Source organism: Chiloscyllium punctatum, chromosome 14 (assembly GCF_047496795.1).
Source record: "Chiloscyllium punctatum isolate Juve2018m chromosome 14, sChiPun1.3, whole genome shotgun sequence".
In the NCBI taxonomy this organism is placed as follows: Eukaryota; Metazoa; Chordata; class Chondrichthyes; order Orectolobiformes; family Hemiscylliidae; genus Chiloscyllium; species Chiloscyllium punctatum.
Genome location: NC_092752.1, coordinates 1,255,820 through 1,277,102, shown reverse-complemented (window position 1 = coordinate 1,277,102; position 21,283 = coordinate 1,255,820). Strand labels below are relative to the sequence as shown.

General features: G+C 47.6%; 1 protein-coding gene across 2 annotated transcripts in view; it reads left to right on the top strand.

Moving 5' to 3' along the window:
* Nucleotides 1-5,081: 5,081 nt before the first annotated feature.
* Nucleotides 5,082-21,283, top strand: part of LOC140485527 (complexin-1) — a 236,841-nt gene continuing 220,639 nt past the window's right edge. The window contains exon 1 of one of the 2 annotated variants that reach the window (XM_072583709.1): nt 5,082-5,185. The gene's annotated coding sequence lies outside the window, so the exon portion shown is untranslated. Of the gene's footprint in view, nt 5,258-21,283 lie in introns of both variants that reach the window. The other variant, XM_072583710.1, reaches the window with a different exon arrangement.

Genomic DNA, 21,283 nt, shown 5'->3' with positions numbered 1-21,283 from the left:
GAGAGGGAACGGGGGGAGAGAGGGAACAGGGGGAGAGGGGGAACGGGGCAGGGACAGGGACAGAATTGGGGTAGAAAGGGAACAGGTGGAGAGAGGCAACGGGAAGAGAGGGAATAGGGGAGGGAGGGAATAGGAGGAGAAAGGGAATAGGGGGAGAGAGGGAACAGGGTTAGAGAGTGAACAGGGGTGAGAGGGAATGGGGGAGAAAGGGAACAGGGGTAGAGCGGAACAGGGGGAGAGAGGGAATAGGGGGACAGAGGGAACAGGGGGAGAGAGAAAACAGGGGGAGAGAGGGAACAGGAGGAGAAAGGGAATAGGGGGAGAGAGGAACAGGGTTAGAGAGTGAACAGGGGTGAGAGGGAATGGGGGAGAAAGGGAACAGGGGGTAGAGAGGGAACGGGGGAGAGAGGGAATAGGGGGACAGAGGGAACAGGGGGAGAGAGAGAACAGGGGGAGAGAGGGAACAGGGGGAGAGAGAGAACGGGGAGAGAGGGAATGGGGAGAGAGGGTATGGGAGAGAGAGGGGACGGGGAGAGTGGAACGGGGGAGAGAGGGAACAGGGGGAGAGAGGGAACGGGGAGAGGGGGAACGGGGAGAAAGGGAATTGGGGTAGAAAGGAAACAGGTGGAGAGAGGCAACACGGGGAGAGAGGGATTGGGGGAGAGAGGGAATCGGGGGAGAGAGGGAATCGGGGGAGAAAGGGAACGGGGGAGAGAGGGAATAGGGGGAGAGAGGGAATAGGGGGAGAAGGGAACGGGTGAGAGAGGGAACAGCGGGAGAGAGTGAATATGGGGAGAGAGGGAACGGGGGAGAGAGGAATGGGGGAGAGAGGAAATGGGGTAGAGAGGGAACGGGGGAGAGGGAAACGGGGGAGGAAAGAGAACAGGGATAGAGAGGGAATGGGGGAGAAAGAGAACAGGGATAGAGAGGGAATGGGGGAGAGAGGGAACAGGGGGAGAGAGGAAATAGGGGGAGAGAGGGACTAGGGGGACAGAGGGAATGGGGAGAGAGGGAATAGGGGAACAGAGGGAATAGGGGGAGAGATTGAATAGGGGGAGAAAGGGAACACGGGGAGAGAGGGCACGGTAGAGAGAGGGGACAGGGGAGAGGTGGGAACAGGGGGGAGAGAGGGAATGGTGGAGAGAGGGAACAGGGGGGAGAGGGGAGAACGGGGAGAGAGGAAATAGGGGGAGAGAGGGAATAGGGGGACAGAGGAAACAGGGGGAGAGAGGGAAACGGGGAGAGAGGGAATAGCGGGAGAGGGGGAATGGGGGATAGAGGGAACAGTGGGACAGAGGGAATGGGGGAGAGAGGATTAGGGAGGGAGAGCCATCCGGGGAGAGTGGGAACAGAGGAATGAGGGAATAGGAGGACAGAGGGAATGGGGGAAAGAGGGAATGGGAAGAGACGGAACGGTGGACAGAGGGAATGGGGGAGAGAGGGAATAGGGGGTCAGAGAGAACAGGGGGAGAGAGGGAACAGAGGAAGAGAGGGAATGGGGGAGAGTGGGAATGGGGGACAGAGGGATTGGGGAGAGACTGAATAGGGGTAGAAAGGGAACAGGGGAAGAGAGGGAACGGGGAGAGAGGGAATGGGGAGAGAGGGCACGGGAGAGAGAGGGGACGGGGGAGAGTGGAACAGGGGGCGAGAGGGAACAGGGGGAGAGAGGGAACGGGGGAGAGAGGGAACGGGGGAGAGGGGGAACGGGGCAGGGACAGGGACAGAATTGGGGTAGAAAGAGAACAGGTGGAGAGAGGCAACGGGGAGAGAGGGAATAGGGGAGAGAGGGAATAGGAGGAGAAAGGGAATAGGGGGAGAGAGGGAACAGGGTTAGAGAGTGAACAGGGGTGAGAGGGAATGGGGGAGAAAGCGAACAGGGGTAGAGCGGGAACAGGGGGAGAGAGGGAATAGGGGGACAGAGGGAACAGGGGGAGAGAGAAAACAGGGGGAGAGAGGGAATAGGGGGACAGAGGGAACAGGGGGAGAGAGAGAACAGGGGGAGAGAGGGAGTGGGGAGAGAGGGTATGGGAGAAAGGGGGGACAGGGGGAGAGTGGAATGGGGGAGAGAGGGAACAGGGGGAGAGAGGGAACGGGGGAGAGGGGGAACGGGGAGAAAGGGAATTGGGGGTAGAAAGGAAACAGGTGGAGAGAGGCAACACGGGGAGAGAGGGATTGGGGGAGAGAGGGAATGGGGGAGAGAGGGAATCGGGGGAGAAAGGGAACGGGGGAGAGAGGGAACAGCGGGAGAGAGTGAATAGGGGGAGAGAGGGAACGGGGGAGAGAGGGAATGGGGGAGAGAGGAAATGGGGTAGAGAGGGAACGGGGGAGAGGGAATGGGGGAGAAAGAGAACAGGGATAGAGAGGGAATGGGGGAGAGAGGGAACAGGGGGAGAGAGGAAATAGGGGGAGAGAGGGAATGGGGGACAGAGGAAACAGGGGGAGTGAGGGAAACGGGGGAGAGAGGGAATAGCGGGAGAATGGGAATGGGGGACAGAGGGAATGGGGAGAGAGGGAATAGGGGAACGGAGGGAATAGGGGGAGAGATTGAATAGGGGAGAAAGGGAACACGGGGAGAGAGGGAACAGGTGGAGAGAGGGAACGGGGGAGAGAGGGCACGGTAGAGAGAGGGGACAGGGGAGAGTGGGAACAGGGGGAGAGAGGGAATGGGGGAGAGAGGGAACAGGGGGAGAGGGAGAACGGGGGAGAGAGGGTATTGGGGGCGAAAGGGAACAGGTGGAGAGAGGGAACGGGGCAGAGAGGAAACGGGGGAGATAGGGAATAGGGGGAGAGAGGGAACAGGGGGAGAGAGGGAACAGGGCGAGAGAGCGGGGAGGGAGGGAATAGAAATGGTATTTTTCCTCAGCATAAATATTGGAAGAAATTCAAATAGTGATTCAGCAACAACACCCATTGAGTGCGACATTGATAATAAACATGGTGCCACTGTTTAAGAAGGGTGGTAAGGACAAACCAGGGAACTATAGACCAGTGAGCCTGATGTTGGTGGTGGGCAAGTTGTTGGAGGGAATCCTGAGGATGTACATGTATTTGGAAAGGCAAGGACTGATTAGGGATAGTCAACATGGCTTTGTGCGTGGGAAATCATGGCTCACAAACTTGGTTGAGTTTTTTGAAGAAGTAACAAAGAGGATTGATGAGGGCAGAGCGATAGATGTGATCTATCTGGACTTCAGTAAGGCTTTCGACAAGGTTCCCCAAACTAGCCATTTGGAACTGGGTCAAAGGTAGAAGACAGAGGGTGGTGGTGGAGTGTAGTTTTTCAGACTGGAGGCCTGTGACCAGTGGAGTGCCACAAGGATCGGTGCTGGGTCCACTACTTTTTGTCATTTATATAAATGATTTGGATGTGAGCATAAGAGGTACAGTTAGTAAGTTTGCAGATGGCACCAAAATTGGAGGTGTAGTGGACAGCGAAGAGGGTTAACACAGATTATAACAGGATCTTGACCAGATGGGCCAATGGGCTGAGAAGTGGCAGATGGAGATAAATGCGAGGTGCTGCATTTTGGGAAAGCAAATCTTAGCAGGACTTATACACTTAATGGTAAGGTCCTGGGGAGTGTTGCTGAACAAAGAAACCTTGGAGTGCAGGTTCATAGCTCCTTGAAAGTGGAGTCGCAGGTAGATAGAACAGTGGGGAGGGAATAGGGGGAGAGAGGGAACAAGAGGAGAGCGGGAGTAGGGGGAGAGTGGGCATAGGGGGACAGAGGGAATAGTGGGAGAGAGGGATTGGGGGAGAGAGGGAACAGGGGAGAGAGGGAACGGGGGAGAGAGGGAACGGGGGAGAGAAGGAACAGGGGAAGAGAGGGAACGGGGGAGAGAGGGAATGAGGGACAGAGGGAATTGGGGAGAGAGGGAACAGGAGAACAGAGGGAACGGGGGAGAGAGGAAACTGGGGGAGAGAGGGAATGGGGGACAGAGGGAATAGGGGGAGAGGGGGAAGAGGGGGACAGATGGAACGGGGGAGAGAGGGAACAGGGGGAGATAGGGAACGGGAGAAAAAGGGATTAGGGAGACAGAGGGAATAGGGGGAGAGAGGGAATGGGCGACAGAGGGAACAGGGGGAGAGACGGAACTGGGGAAGATAGGGAACAGCGGGACAGAGGAAACAGGGGGACAGAGGGAACGGGGGAGAGAGGGAATAGGGGGACAGAGGGAACAGGGTGAGAGAGGGAATAGGGAGAGAGAGGGAATGGGGAGAGAGGGAATAGGGGAGAGAGGGAACGGGGAGAGAAGGAACGGGGGAGAGAGGGAATAGGGGTACAGAGGGAATGGGGGACAGAGGGAACAGGGGGAGAGAGAGAACAGGGGGAGAGAGGGAACGGGGGGAGGGGTACAGGGGGAGAGAGGGAATAGGGGAAAGAGGGAACGGGGCACAGAGGGACCAGGGGGACAGAGCTAATGGGGGAGAGAGGGAATAGTGGGAGAGAGGAATCGGAGAGAGACGGAACGGGGGAGAGAGGGAAACAGGGGGAGAAAGGGAATGGGGGACAGAGGGAATGGGGGAGAGAGGAAACAGGGGAGAGACGGAATAGGAGGAGAGAGGGAATAGGAGAGAGGAAACTGGGGACAGGGAATAGGAGGAGAGAGGTGGGTGAGAGAGGCAGAGAGAGAAGCAGAGGGAGACAGAGTGGGCAGAGGGAGGGAGAGAGGAAGGGGAGAGAGAGGGAATGGAAGAGAAAGGAGGTGGAGGGAAGGGAGAGAGAGGGGAGAGAGACTGAAGGGCGAGAGAGGGAGGGACAGAAAGGGAAGAGGAGAAAGAGAGGGAGGAGGAGGAGAGAGAAGTACAGAGAGAAGGGGGAGAAAGGAAGAGAGGGGGAAGAGGGAAGGAGAGAAAGAGAGCAGTGGAGACTGGGAGAGAGAGGGAGCAGGGAAAGAGAGAGAGAGGGAGAGGGAGGGAGGAAGGGGGGAGAGAGGATGGAGGAGGTAGGACCTGATTGCAGATGGAATGGCAGTAATGGATGTGGAGTAGGGAGATGAATTTGCTGAGTAGGGAGATGTGCATGTGCGGATTGGCGCAGGGAGGGAGAGGGAGGGGAGCTATTTTTAGAGAGAGTGCAGAGCTGGCATGTGTGAGTGCTGCCGAGCAAGGAGACGAGCAGGAACAGGAGCAGGAACAGGACTCACTCTCTCACTCTGTCAGGAAGGCAGACAGCAGGAGCCGGTAAGAAATTCCAACCTCTCCCTTCTCTGTCTGACTAGCTCAGGTCCAGGAGCATCTGCTGCCGAGTAAAAGGCAAGTCCGATGATGTTGCTAGTTTGATGTGTTAATGGGGAGGGGGGGAGGGTGGGGGGAGTGTGTGAGCAGCTTGCGGCTGGAATGTGGGGCAGTGCGGGGACTGGGTGCAGGGACCTGACTCACTGTTCCTGGGGTTGGCAACATCTGATCCTGTCTGCAACTAAGCTACCACCCTGCACCGTGACTCTGTCTCGGAATTGGGGGCGATCTCCGTGAACCGGGGGCAGGTTCTGATAAGGAAATGGCTTCATTGTGAATAGTTGAGAGAGGTGGTCTGCGATTGACAGAACCCGGAAGCAGAGCGGGAACAGGGAGACAGAGAGAGCCAGGTTTGGAGTTGTTCCCACTATCTCTGTGTAGGCAGCATACGGGTGGGCTCTGGAAGCTGAGCAAAACGCGATGCAGATGTAGTGCCCGCGGTGTTCAATGCGACCCACAGCGACCTTGAGTTTATTGAAAGTCAGCAGCATTCTCTCGCAGTGCTCTCCCTGTCCCTGAAAGGGGGCAGGACAGGCAAGTGTTCAATACACACACAAACGATACAGCACTGTATACACACACACAACACTGTCCTGTATACACACACACAGCACTGTCCTGTACACACACACAACACAGTCCTGTACACACACACAGCAATGTCCTGTACATACACACAACACAGTCCTGTACACACGCACAACACAGTCCTGTACACACACACAGCACTGTCCTGTACATACACACAGCACAGTCCTGAACACACACACACAACACAGTCCTGTACACACACACAGCACTGTCCTGTACATACACACAGCACAGTCCTGTGCACACACAACACAGTCCTGTACACATACATAGCACTGTCCTGTACACACACAGCACTGTCCTGTGCACACACAACACAGTCCTGTACACACACACAGCACTGTCCTGTACACACACAGCACTGTCCTGTACACACACACAGCACTGTCCTGTGCACACACACACAGCACTGTCCTGTACACACACACAGCACTGTCCTGTGCACACACAACACAGTCCTGTACATACACACAGCACAGTCCTGTGCACACACAACACAGTCCTGTACATACACACAGCACAGTCCTGTGCACACACAACACAATCATGTACACACACACACACAGCACTGTCCTGTGCACACACACACACAGCACTGTCCTGTATCCTAGCCGCTAGGGAAGCTCATTCGTGCATTCGTGCCCCATCTGTCACGTTGATCTGGAACTCTGAGCCTGAAAGTACTCCATACATAATTTCTTTCCCGTCGGGAAATGATTTAATCCAGCAATATTTCCTCGAGATAGTTTCTGAGATTCTACCCGTGTGGAATCCTGGCAAACCAAAAGCACGGAACCCCTTCAATCAATCAAACCCCGCAGATGAGGCATGAGCAAACGCGATAACAATTCGGGACAACAGAGAGCAGTCATTGCTGCACCGCAATGAGACCGAGCAGCATTGACTCTGCGTTTCATGAACGGCCAGAAACCCGGAGGCAAGCCAGGAATGCGGTAAAGAGTATGGACGGAAAGGAATGATGTGAACTTCCAATAACTCCTAACTATATATCAGCAACAATCACATCGCAGGCCGCTTCACATTCCCCACCCTCCCTGTAAAAAAATAACTTCTGAAAGTCACAGTACAAGTGCACAAAATCGCAGAGGGAAGGAGAGAATCGGCATCGGAAGAATCAGTAACGTACAACATACAAAAGGTCAGATTAGTCTCCGGGTTACTCACATCACAAAGCAGGCAAGAGCATTCCCCAATCAATGTTACTGAGATTCCCACACACCCGAGGAAGGCTGAATCCACTTTCATTCTCTGAAAATAGGATCCTCCCCCATTCTCACAACAGAGGGAGACAGTGTCATCTTCCAAAAGCAACTGTCATTAAAAAAATTTCAAGTCCACACTTTTATAAGAGAACTTCATTTACCTTAGCTACATTCCATAAAACCCACACCCCAGTGATTACGAGCTCACTACATTTATATGATCAGAGTCATAGAGATGTACAACATGGAAACAGACCCTTTGATCCAACTTGTCCATGCCAATCAGATATCCTAAATTAATCTAGTTCTATTTGCCAGCACCCGGCCCATGTCCCTCCAAACCCTTCCTATTCATATACCCATCCAGGTGCCTTTTAAATGCTGTAATTGTACCAGCCTCCACCACTTCCTCTAGCAGCTCATTCCATACACGTACCACCCTCTGCGTGAAAATGTTGCCCCTTAAGTCTCTCTTATATCTTTCTCATCTCACCCTAAGTCTATGCCCTCTAGATCTGGACTCCCCTACCCCAGGGAACGGGGTCTATTTACCCTATCCCTGCCCCTCATGATTTTATAAACCTCTCTAAGGACACCCCTCAGCCTCCAACACTCCAGGGAAAACAGCCTCAGCCTATTCAGCCTCTCCCTATCATTAGTATATCCATCACTTGTTCTCATTCTATTAGGTCTCGGGCAATCCTAGATTATAACAGAAATTGAAATTGCTGGAGAAACTCAGCAGGTCTGACAGCATCCATGGAAAGAAAGCAGTGCTAGTGTTTCAGTCCCTTCCTCACTGGACTTCAAAAATTTACTGCTTTCTATCTGCATATGCTGTCAGACCTGCTGAGTTTCTCCAGTAATTCCTGTATTTGTTTCAGATCTTCAACATCTGCAGTTCTTCGATTTATTTCAAATGATAATAGATTCCCATTTGTCTTCTCAGAGACATTAATCTTTACTAGTAAAAAAAATGAAATACCTAAATGGCAATAGATTATATTCCCATGTTTTCTTTGCACATTAAAATTCCAAGTGTCCTTGTCCAGTATGTCCAACAGTTTCTTTGGAATTGCTGCTTTTTTTGTAAGGCAATCAGATCACTGACTGCACTCTCCACCCAGTTCAATTTGGAGATTTCTCCATTCTCCACCGTTTGCACTATCGATCCTCAACCTTTTTTACAGTGTTGAGTGTACATTATTCTGCAGTGACTTAGAGTCATACAGTCATAGAGATGTACAGCATGGTCCAACCTGTCCATGTCGACCAGATATTTCAACCCAATCTAGTCCCACCTGCCAGCACCCGGCCCATATCCCTCCAAACCCTTCCTATCATGTACCCATCTAAATGCCTCGTAAATGTTGCAATTGTACCAGCCTCCACCACTTCCTCTGGCAGCTCATTCCATAACCGTACCACCCTCTGTGTGAAAGAGTTGCCCCTTAGGCCCCTTTTATATCTTTCCCCTCTCACCCTAAACCTATGTACTCTAGTTCTGGACTCCCTGACCCCAGCGAAAAGACTTTGTCTATTTATCCTATCCATGCCCGTCATGATTTTATAAACCTCTATAAGGTCACCCCTCAGCCTCCGATGCTCCGGGGAAAACAGCCTCAGCCTGTTCAGCCTCTCCCTGTAGCTCAAATCCTCCAACCCTGGCAACATACTTCTAAATCCTTTCTGAACCCTTTCATGTTTCACAACATCTTTCCGATAGGAAGGAGACCACAATTGCATGCAATATTCCAACAGTGGCCTAACCAATGTCCTGTACAGTCGCAACATGACCTCCCAACTCCTGTACTCAATAATCTGACCAGTAAAGGAAAGCATACCAAACGCCTTCTCCACTATCTTATCTACCTGCGACTCCACTTTCAAGGAGCTATGAACCTGCACTCCAAGGTCTCTTTGTTCAGCAACACTCCCTAGGACCTTAGCATTAAGTGTATAAGTCCTGCTAAGATTTGCTTTCCCAAAATGCAGCACCTCGCATTTATCTAAATTATACTCCATCTGCCACTTCTCAGCCTATTGGCCCATCTAGTTCTGGACTCCCCCATCTCAGGGAAAAGTCTTTGTTTATTTATCCTATCCATGCCCCTCATGATTTTATAAACCTCTGTAAGGTCACCCCTCAGCCTTTGATGCTCCAGGGAAAACAGCCCCAGCCTATTGAACCTCTCCCTATAGCTCAACACCTTCACACTAGCAACATCTGTGTAAACTTTTACTGAACCCTTTCAAGTTTCAAAACATCCTTCCGATAGGAAGGAGACCAGAATTGCACACAATATTCCAAAAGTGGCCAAACCAACGTCCTGTACAACTGCAACATGACCTCCCAACTCCTGTACTAAATACTCTGACCAATAAAGGAAAGCATACCAAATGCCTTCTTCACTACCTGCAACTCTACTTTCAAGGAGCTATGATCCTGCACTCCAAGGTCTCTTTGTTCAGCAACACTCCCTTGGACCTTACCATTAAGTGTATAAGTACTGCTAAGATTTGCTTTCTCAAAATGCAGCACCTCGCATTTATCTCCATCAGCCACTTCTCAGCCCATTGGCCCATCTGGTCAAGATCCTCTTGTAATCTGAGTTAACCCTCTTTGCTGTTCACTACACTCCAATTTTGGTGTCATCTGCAAACTTACTAACTGTACCTCTTATGCTCACATCCAAATCATTCATATAAATGACAAAAAGTAGTGGACAGCACCGATCCTTGTGGCACTCCACTGGTCACAGGCCTCCAGTCTGAAAAACTACACTCCACCACCACCCTCTGTCTTCTACCTTTGACCCAGTTCCAAATGGCTAGTTTGGGGAACCTTGTCGAAAGCCTTACTGAAGTCCAGATAGATCACATCTATCGCTCTGCCCTCATCAATCCTCTTTGTTACTTCTTCAAAAAACTCAACCAAGTTTGTGAGCCATGATTTCCCACGCACAAAGCCATGTTGACTATCCCTAATCAGTCCTTGCCTTTCCAAATACATGTACATCCTCAGGATTCCCTCCAACAACTTGCCCACCACCAACATCAGGCTCACTGGTCTATAGTTCCCTGGTTTGTCCTTACCACCCTTCTTAAACAGTGGCACCATGTTTATTATCAATGTCGCACTCAATGGGTGTTGTTGCTGAATCCCTATTTGAATTTCTTCCAATATTTTTGCAGAGGAAAAGTACCATTTCTACCACTCCATCAAGGGTGAACGTCTGTACCGTTAATGTATTTTTTAACTATTTTTCTGATCTATTTGGCTTCCCAAGCTAAAGGGCAATATTTACTTACCTTTCCTCCAAGAAAAGTGCTGAACCCATCTGCATTAGAAAATCAATCACAGAGATTTATATAAGAAACATCACTAAAAACATGTTTCATGTTCCTGGCATCTCTCAATAATGAAATGTTCAAAACACAATGATCCATTTATAATTTTTTTCAACAGTTTATTGCCTAAATTATATTTTCCACCTTAGATTTTTCTTAGTTTTACTCAACTCTAATATTTCAAAACTGGCATCTCGCCTTGTTTAGATGCTAGCCAATGTATCTGTCCAATTTGACATCACAATTCCTTCATTTCAGTTTTGGAAACCACTGTATCTTTTTGTGCAGCCCTGGTTTGATGAATAGCAATGGATAAACATTTTCCAGATTGCTGACACAAAATGACATTTGAACTATTCAGCTGAATTTCCAATCCAGTGTACTTAAACATCCCAGAAGCCTGACTTCCAATTCTGGATTCTGCTTTAATTCCATTCACGATAATGTTTTTAAATTCACTGCTCATACCCCAAAACATCACATATATGCATCATGAAGATGCTTGAACATTGTCCCATATTTTGCCAGTAAAACATGGTACAGTCATTTTTTGACTGAAGATAACCTAATTTTAGTGAAACACACCTTTCTGAGAAGTACCAAACTCTAGAGGCATCATTCATGAACACTTTGGTTAAACTTCCAAAGTGTTCCATTGTAATCGTGCCTCTTTTAGAGGGTGAAGAAACTCTTCTCTCTTAGATCACTCTCCCTGTAGCTTTAATATAAATTGATTTACTCTCTCAAGCATTTATAACTACAAAGCCAAAAAAAGCTTTTCACCCCAATGGTGAATCTACCCTAATATCCTGATTCCCCTGTTTTTTTAAACCTTGTTTTAGCCTTATAAATCACATTAGGGACATCTTTTCAATCCATGTCCACCTTTCTGAAGGAACCAGTTGCCTCCTTTCTGGCACCTCTGTGTACACCTTAAATTCTTTGCAGCTTTGTAGTTCTTGTTGTCTGGCATCTTATACTAACTTGCCTTTGAGTTTGTTCATGGCTACTAAAACTTCCCAGTCACATGCTCTTGGTGGCATTCCTGGTTTGATCCCCATCCCAATTCTATTAATAGGACTCCTTTCAACAGTTGCTCTTTCTAGGAATATGTTCACTTCCAGAACCCACTGTTTGATCTTACTGTGCATTTTCTTGACTTTCATCTTTGTACTTCATGTTCCCAATCCATGGGCTTAACATCTTGCCTCTCATCCTGTACATTCATCCAACGTTTATGCATTCTAGTGGCCATCTAAATTATCACATTTCTCCATTGACAAGCACTTTCTGTAAATATTTGATGGTACCTACTTTTGGGAATTGTCCTTTGGAATCAATGGCTCAAATGGACCATTGGAACATATCTGTTCATTGTCAGACAAACTACCAGTTGTAGCAATTTGATCCTCTTAGCTGTGCAACATTTCGGTATGAGAGGTATCTGGCTCCTCACTATTTTCTAGAACTCCTTCAGAATCTGCAAATTTTTAATCCACATGAAGCAGTTTTGAAAAGTGTACCTGAACAGTCTCATTCCCATGCTATACAATTATTAGTTTTCCATCTTTATCAATATTCTTCCTCAGGACTATCCATTCAGCTGTTCTCTCCTATAAACATTGGATGAAAGTACAGAATGAGGGGCAAGATGTTAGGCCCATGGATTGGGAACATAAAGTACAAAGACTAAAGTCAAGGAAATGGTGTGATCCTTAATGAGTACTTTACATTGGTATTCACCAAAGACAGAGACGTGAGGGATGTTGAAGTTAGGGAATACTCTTGGGTAGGTCAACATATTGCAGGAGGAAGTGTTGGGTGTCTTGAATGCATCAAGGTGGACAAGACCCCAGGACCAGATGGGATCTATTCTAAGAAACTGAGGGAGATAAGGGAGGAAGTAGATGGGGTCTTACCAGATATCTTTGCATCCTCTTTGGGATGAGGATTAATGTCGTTGGGATTAGGATTGGAGTCACAATGGTATAAGAATTGAGGACATGTTTGAATGTGTCTGGGTCTCAGAGTGAGATATGTAGAAGCTAGCATCAGAGATGAGTATGAGGGGATCAGGTATAATGGTGAAATAAGGTTCTGTGGGAGAAAGTGAGGACTGCAAATGCTCGAGACTGCAGAGTTGAGAGTGTGTTGCTGGAAAAGCACAACAGGTCAGGCAGGTCAAGGAGCAGGAGAATCGATCTTTCAGGCATAAGCCTTTAATCAGGAATGAGGTTCACTGTTGAGATTATAGCTGGGGTTGGGTTTGAATTGCAGGTGGGATTTAGGGAAAGTTGAGGCTAGAGGTCATAGAGTCATGGAGTCATAGAGATATACAGCACAGAAACAGACCCTTTGGTCCAAATAGCCCATGTCAACCAGATAACATAACCTAACCTAGTTCCATTTGCTAGTACTTGGTCCATATCCCTCTAAACCCTTCCTATTCATATACCCATCCAGATGCATTTCAAATGTTGTAATTATACCAGCCTCCACCATTTCCTCTGGCAGCTCATTCCATACATGCATCGCCCTCTGCATGAAAAAGTTGCCCCTTAGGACACTTTTATATCTTTCCCCTCTCACTTTAAATCTATGCCCTCTTGTTCTGGACTCCCCCACTCCAGGGAAAAGACTTTGTTTATTTATCCTATCCAGGCCCTTCATGATTTTATAAACCTCTATGAGGTCACCCCTCAGCCTTCGATGCTCCAGGGAAAACAGCCCCAGCCTATTGAACCTCTCCCTATAGCTCAACACCTTCTACACTGGCAACATCTGTGTAAATTTTTTCTGAACCCTTTCAAGTTTCAAAACATCCTTCCAATAGGAAGGAGACCAGAATTGCACACAATATTCCAAAAGTGGACAAACCAAAATCCTGTACAACTGCAACATAACCTCCCAACTCCTGTGCTCAATACTCTGACCAACAAAGGAAAGCATACCAAATGCCTTCTTCACTATCCTATCTACCTGCGACTCTATTTTCAAGGAACTATGAACCTGCACTCCAAGGTCTCTTTGTTCAGCAACTCTCCTAGGGCTTTACCATTAAGTGTATAAGTCCTGCTAAGATTTGCTTTCCCAAAATGCAGCACCTTGCATTTATCTAAATTAAACTCCACCTGCCACTTCTCAACCCATTGGCCCCTCTGGTCCAGATCCTATTGTAATCCTGTTACCTTCTTCGCTGTCCACTACACTTCCCATTTTGGTGTCATCTGCAAACTTACTAACTATACCTCCTATGTTCATATCCAAACCATTTATATAAATGATGAAAGGTAGTGGACCTAGCACTGATCCTTGTGGCACTCCAGTGGTCACAGGCCTCCAGTCTGAAAAAAAACCCTCCAACACCATCCTCTGTCTTCTACCTTTGAGCCAGTTCTGTATTCAAATGGCTAGTTCTCTCTGTATTCCATGAGATCTAATCTTGCTAACCGTGGGGAACCTTGTTGAATGCTATACTGAAGTCAATATAGATCACGTCCACTGCTCTGCCCTCATCAATCCTCTTTGTTACTTTTTCAATAAACTCAATAAATTTTCTGAGACATGATTTCACATGCATAAAGCCATGTTAACTATCTCTAATCAGTCCTTGCCTTTCCAAATGTGTGTAAATCCTGTCCCTGAGGATTCCCTCCAACAATTTGCCCACCACTGGCATCTGGCTCACCGTCTACACTTCCTTGGCTTGTCTTTACCAATGTTCTTAAATAATGGTACCACGTTAGCCAACCTCCAGTCTTCTGGCACCTCACCTGTGGCTATCGATGATACAAATGTCTCAGCAAGGGGTCCAGCAATCACTTCCCTAACTTCCTGCAGAGTTCTGGGGTACACCTGATCAGGTCCTGGGGATTTACCCACCTTTATGCATTTCAAGCCATCCAGCAATTCCTCCTCTGTAATATGAACATTTTTCAAGATGGCACCATCTATTTCCCTACATTCTATATCTTCCATGTCCTTCTCCATAGTAAACACTGATGCAAAATACCCGTTTAGTTATCTCCTCCATTTCCTGCAGCTGCACACAAAGGCCACCTTGCTGATCTTTGAGGGGCCCTATTCTCTCCCTAGTTACCCTTTTTGTCCTTGAATGTATTTGTAAAAACCCTTTGGATTCTCCTTATTTCTATTTGCCAAGGTTATCTCATGTCCCCTTTTTGCTGTCCTGATTTCCCTCTTAAGTATACTCCTACTGACTTTATACTCTTCTAAGGATTCATTCGATCTATCCTGTCTATACCTGACATAGGCTTCCTTCTTTTTTCTTAAACAAACCCTCAATTTCTTTAGTCATCCAACATTCCCTACACCTACTAGCCTCTCCTTTCACCCTAACAGGAATATACTGTCTCTGGACTGTTGTTACCTCCTTTCTGCTAAATATTTTCTGCTATATTTAAGCCTCACCTAACAAAGGAAACAGAAGACCTGCAGGTCCTGTCATTGCCTTCAGTTTACAAGTTTCTTTTATGTTCTTTTATCTTTGTTCCCATTAGTCAATCCATCTGTTCCTGCAATCAGTCTATTATATAACATGTAAACCGAGACATTTTTCTGATGGCGATAAATCATACCATATTATAAACCAGTTACATTGCACAGATTATATATCAGTCATTTGAGTGGGAGCAGCGGCCGAGGAAAAACGAACCCGGGAGACTACAGCTAAGGTAAGACAGTTTGTTTCAAAATTACTTACCTGTAGCGGGCAGCGGAAGTGAGGTTGGAGCGCATAGCTGGGCGGGAAGGCAAGCGATTAGTATTTGAGTGGGTGTGTTCTAGACCCCAGGTCCTACTTCCGTAGGGCCTCCCTCCCACCCTCCTCCTCTAACCTAACTTTAAAGTCCACAGGTTATTGACTCAGTGTTCTTGTTTTTGGAGACAGTGTACAGTCATGGCAGCGCAGGCGGTGGAATGTTCCTCCTGCAGGATGTTTGAGGTAGGGGTGACCACCGATACTCCTGCCGACTTCGTGTGCAGGAAATGCAGTCAGATCCTGATCCTCACCGAACGAGTTAGGGAACTGGAACTGGAACTGGATGAGCTGAGGATTATTCGAGAGGCTGAGAGGGTGATCGATAGAAGCTACAGGGACATAGTTACGCCAGAGAACAGAGGTAGCTGGGTAACAGTTAGAGGTGGGAAGGGGAAGAAACAGGCAGTGCAGGGTTCCCCTGTGGTCGTTCCCCTAAAAAATAAGTATGCAGCTTTGGAAACTGTTGGGGGGGACAGCCTTGCAGGTGTAAGCTGCAGTGAAGGGGTCTGTGGCTCTGAGATTCAGAAGGGAAAGGGGGAGAAGAAGAGAGCGCTAGTTATAGGGGACTCTCTAGTTAGAGGGACGGACAGGCGGTTCTGTGGACATGGGCGAGACTCTCGGATGGTTTGTTGCCTCCCGGGTGCTAGGGTCCGAGACGTCTCGGACCGTGTCTTCAGAATCCTTAAGGGGGAGGGTGTGCAGCCAGAAGTCGTGGTACACATTGGCACCAACGACATAGGTAGGAAGAGGGGCGGGGAGGTCATTCAAGAGCTCAAGGAGTTAGGCTGGAAGCTAAAAGCTAGGACAGACAGAGTCGTCATCTCTGGGTTGTTGCCGGTGCCACGTGACAGAGAGGCAAAGAATAGGGAGAGAGTGCAGTTGAACACGTGGCTGCAAGGATGGTGTAGGAGGGAGGGCTTCAGATATTTGGACAATTGGACTGCATTCTGGGGAAGGTGGGACCTGTATAAACAGGACGGGTTGCACCTGAACCAGAAGGGCACCAATATCCTGGGGGGTAGGTTTGCTAGCACTCTTCGGGGGGGTTTAAACTAATTTGGCAGGGGGATGGGATCCGGACTTGTAGTCCAGCAAGTAAGCTAGCTGTGTGTCAGGATGTCCAAGACTGTAGGGAGGCTGTGGAGAAGGTAGCACTGACAGGGACTACTTACAGACACAGAGATGGGCTCAAGTGCGTATACTTCAATGCAAGGAGTATCAGAAATAAGGTGGGTGAACTTAAGGCATGGATCGGTACCTGGGACTACGATGTTGTAGCCATCACGGAAACATGGATAGATGAGGGACAGGAATGGCTGTTGGAGGTTCCTGGGTACAGATGTTTCAGTAAGATTAGGGAGGGTGGTAAAAAAGGAGGGGGGGTGGCATTGCTAATTAGAAATGGTATAACGGCTGCAGAAAGGAAGTTTGAGGGGGATCTGCCTCTGGAGGTAGTATGGGCTGAAGTCAGAAATAGGAAAGGTGCAGTCACCTTGTTGGGTGTTTATTATAGGCCCCCCAATAGCAGCAGAGATGTGGAGAAACAGATTGGGAAACAGATTTTGGAAAGGTGCAGAAGCCACAGGGTCGTAGTCATGGGCGACTTCAACTTCCCAAATATTGATTGGAAGCTCTTTAGATCAAGTAGATTGGATGGGGCGGTGTTTGTGCAGTGTGTCCAGGAAGCTTTTCTAACGCAGTATGTAGATTGTCCAACCAGAGGGGAGGCCATATTGGATTTGGTACTCGGTAACGAACCGGGACAAGTGGTGGGCTTGTTAGTGGGTGAACATTTTGGTGATGGCGACCACAATTCTGTGACTTTCACCTTGGTTATGGAGAGAGATAGGTGCGCACAACAAGGAAGTTTCTACAATTGGGGGAAGGGAAATTACGATGCTGTAAGACAGGATTTGAGGAGCATACGTTGGGAGCATAGGCTGTCAGGGAAGGATGTGGTGGAAATGTGGGACTTTTTCAAGGAGCAGATACGACGTGTCCTTGATATGTATGTACCGATCAGGCAGGAAAGAAATGGTCGTGTGAGGGAGCCTTGGTTGACGAGGGAGGTTGAATGTCTAGTAAAGAGGAAGAAGGAGGCTTACATAAGGTTGAGGAAACAAGGTTCAGACAGAGCAGTGGAGGGATACAGGATAGCCAGAAGGGACCTGAAGAAAGGGATTAGGAGAGCTAAGAGAGGGCATGAAAAATCCCTGGCGGATAGGATCAAGGATAACCCCAAGGCATTCTATGCGTATGTGAGAAACCTGAGAATGACGAGAACGAGGGTAGGTCCGATCAAGGACAGTGGTGGGAGACTGTGTATTGAGTCGGAAGAGATAGGAGAGGTCTTGAACAAGTACTTCTCTTCAGTATTTACGAACGAGAGGGACTGTATTGTTGAAGAGGAGAGTGTGAAACGGACTGATAAGCTAGAAGAGATATCTGTTAGGAAGGAAGATGTGTTGGACATTTTGAACAACTTGAGGATAGACAAGTCCCCCGGGCCTGACGGGATATATCCTAGGATTATGTGGGAAGCAAGAGAGGAAATTGCAGTACCGTTGGCAATGATCTTCTCGTCTTCACTGGCAACGGGGGTGGTACCAGGGGACTGGAGAGTAGCGAATGTTGTGCCCCTGTTCAAAAAAGGGAATAGGGATAACCCCGGGAATTACAGGCCAGTTAGTCTTACTTCTGTGGTAGGCAAAGTAATGGAAAGGGTACTGAGGGATAGGATTTACGAGTATCTGGAACGGCACTGCTTGATTAGGGACAGCCAGCACGGATTTGTGAAGGGTAGGTCTTGCCTTACAAGTCTTATTGAATTCTTCGAGGAGGTGACCAAGCATGTGGATGAGGGTAGAGCAGTGGATGTAGTGTACATGGATTTTAGTAAGGCATTTGATAAGGTTCCCCATGGTAGGCTTATGCGGAAAGTCAGGAGGCATGGGATAGAGGGAAATTTGGCCAATTGGATAGAAAACTGGCTAACCGGTCGAAGTCAGAGAGTGGTAGTAGATGGTAAATATTCAGCATGGAGTCCAGTTACAAGTGGAGTTCCGCAGGGATCAGTTCTGGGTCCTCTGCTGTTTGTAATTTTTATTAATGACTTAGATGAGGGAGTCGAAGGGTGGGTCAGTAAATTTGCAGATGATACAAAGATAGGTGGAGTTGTGGACAGTGAGGAGGGCTGTTGTCGGCTGCAGAGGGACTTAGATATGATGCAGAGCTGGGCTGAGGAGTGGCAGATGGAGTTCAACCCTGCCAAGTGTGAAGTTGTCCATTTTGGAAGAACAAATAAGAATGCGGAATACAGGGTTAATGGTAGGGTTCTTGGTCAGGTGGAGGAACAGAGGGATCTTGGGGTCTATGTACATAGATCTTTGAAGGTTGCCACTCAGGTGGATAGAGTTTGTAAGAAGGCCTATGGAGTATTATCGTTCATTAGCAGAGGGATTGAATTCAAGAGTCGTGAGGTGATGTTGCAGCTGTACAGGACTTTGGTTAGGCCACATTTGGAGTACTGTGTGCAGTTCTGGTCGCCTCACTTTAGGAAAGATGTGGAAGCTTTGGAGAGGGTGCAGAGAAGATTTACCAGGATGTTGCCTGGAATGGAGAGTAGGTCGTACGAGGATAGGTTGAGAGTTCTCGGCCTTTTCTCGTTGGAATGGCGAAGGATGAGGGGTGACTTGATAGAGGTTTATAAGATGATCAGAGGAATAGATAGAGTAGACAGTCAGAAACTTTTTCCCCGGGTACAACAGAGTGTTACAAGGGGACATAAATTTAAGGTGAAGGGTGGAAGGTATAGGGGAGATGTCAGGGGTGGGTTCTTCACCCAGAGAGTGGTGGGGGCATGGAATGCGCTGCCCGTGGGAGTGGTAGAGTCAGATTCATTGGCGACCTTTAAGCGGCATTTGGATAGGTACATGGATGGGTGCTTAATCTAGGATAGAAGTTCGGCACAACATCGTGGGCCGAAGGGCCTGTTCTGTGCTGTATTGTTCTATGTTCTATGTTCTATGTTCTATGTACCTCACAACACAGCAGTAACTTAGATTTATGTAGCACCTTTAATGAAATGAAACATCTCAAGGTGCTTGGCATGACATCGAGCAAATAAGGAGATATGACATCAGATGACAAAAGATTTTTCAAGTAGGTAGACTTTGCAACAGCCTTCTGTCTCATAAGATGTTAGTCGATACCATGATGGTCAATTTTATGTGAAGCATCACTTGGAATGGCTAAAGAGTCCGATTCTGGGACGTCTAACTCTGTTGCTTTTGGTGCTGAGCAATTCAGTGTGTTGAGATGGTGCATGATTCACTGGCCTCTGTTTTCTCTGGACTTTAGCCAGTAGGTGGGGAGCAGAGTGATATAGATGCTTAGGAATTGATCAACAGGTTTAGATTGTGCATTTGGATTGGCTCAGGTTTGGAGGGCCCAAGGGCCTGTTCTTGGGCTGTAAATTTTCTTTGTTCTTTGTTCTTTATTACAGCGTAGTACAGGCCCTTCAGTCCTCAATGTTGTGCTGACCCATGGAACTAATCTGAAGCCTATCTATCCTACATTATTCTATTTTCATCCAGATGTTTATCCAATGATCATTTAAATGCCCTTCAAGTTGGCAAGCCTCCTAATGATGCAGGCAGTGCATTCCACGCCCCTACATCTCTCTGCGTAAAGGAACTACATCTGACTTCTGTCCTATATCATCCTCAATTTAAAGCTATGTCCCCTCGTGCTAGCCATCACCAACCGAGGAAAAAGGATAACCCTCTGATTATCTTATATGTCTCAATTAAGTCACCTCTCAATCTCCTTCTCTCTAACGAAAACAGCCTCAAGTCCCACAACCTTTCCTCATAAGACCTACCCTCCATACCAGGCAACATCCTGGTAAATCTCCTCTGCCCTTTTCCAAACCTTCCACATCCTTGCTATAATACGGTGACCAGAACCATACACAAGACTCCAAGTGCGGCCGTACCAGAGTTTTGTACAGCTGCAGCATGACCTCATGGCTCTGAAACACAATCCTTCTACCAATAAAAGCTAACACACAGTATACCTTCTTAACAAATGTATCAACCTGGATGGCAACTTTCAAGGATTTATGTACATGAACACCGAGATCTCTCTGCTTATTGACACTAACAAGAATCCTACCATTAGCCCAGTACTCTTTATTCCTGTTGCTCTTTCCAAAGTGAATCACCTCACACTTTTCCACATTAAACTCCATTTGCCACCTATGTTCTATGTAAATCTGTGTTTACTTGTTTTTGATCTTTTCATGAGCGGGAACACTTTATCCCTGAATACTCTGTCAAGATTTCTCATTATTTTGAAAACTTCAATCAAATCTTCTCTTAACTTTTTCCTTTCCATGGAAAACAGTCCCAACTACATGAATCTTCATAACTAAAGTTTCTAATCCTTGGAAACATTTTCACAAACCTCTTTTGCACTCAATCCATGCACTTCTAAAGTATGGAGCCCAGAACTAGTTGCTGTATTCCAGCTGTGGTCTAACTAGTGTCCTGTAATAGTTCAACAGACACTCCCTACTCTTGTATTCTGTATCCTTGTTATAAGACCCAGGATAATGAATGCTTTGTTAACTGATTCTTCACTTGTCCTGCCATCCTTAACAAAACAAAAATTACTGGAAAATCTCAGAAGGTCTGGCAGCATCTGTGGAGAAAGATCAGAGCTAGTGTTTTGGGTTCAGAGACCCTTCCTTAGAACTGTGAATCTCAAAAGCCCTATTTTCTCAAATACATTGGAGAAGAAAGAATCATTTTAAAAAGATACCTGCATGAAATACCATTTCAATAACAATAATGATAAAAGCCGAACCAAACTGGGTTGGTTTTCAGTAGTTCTGTATTTGGAATATGTCTCAGAAACTATTAATAGTAATAGGAGACCCCTTTGAGAAACATGAGCAATGAGCTGCTCTTTTAACTGGCTGATGAGATGAGCCATGATCTGTGACTGCTGCTCATCAAGATTCCAGTGGTTTCCAGTCTCTGTTGGTGGCAATATGTTGGGGCACACCTCTATAATTTGGTGGACTTCCTTTGGACA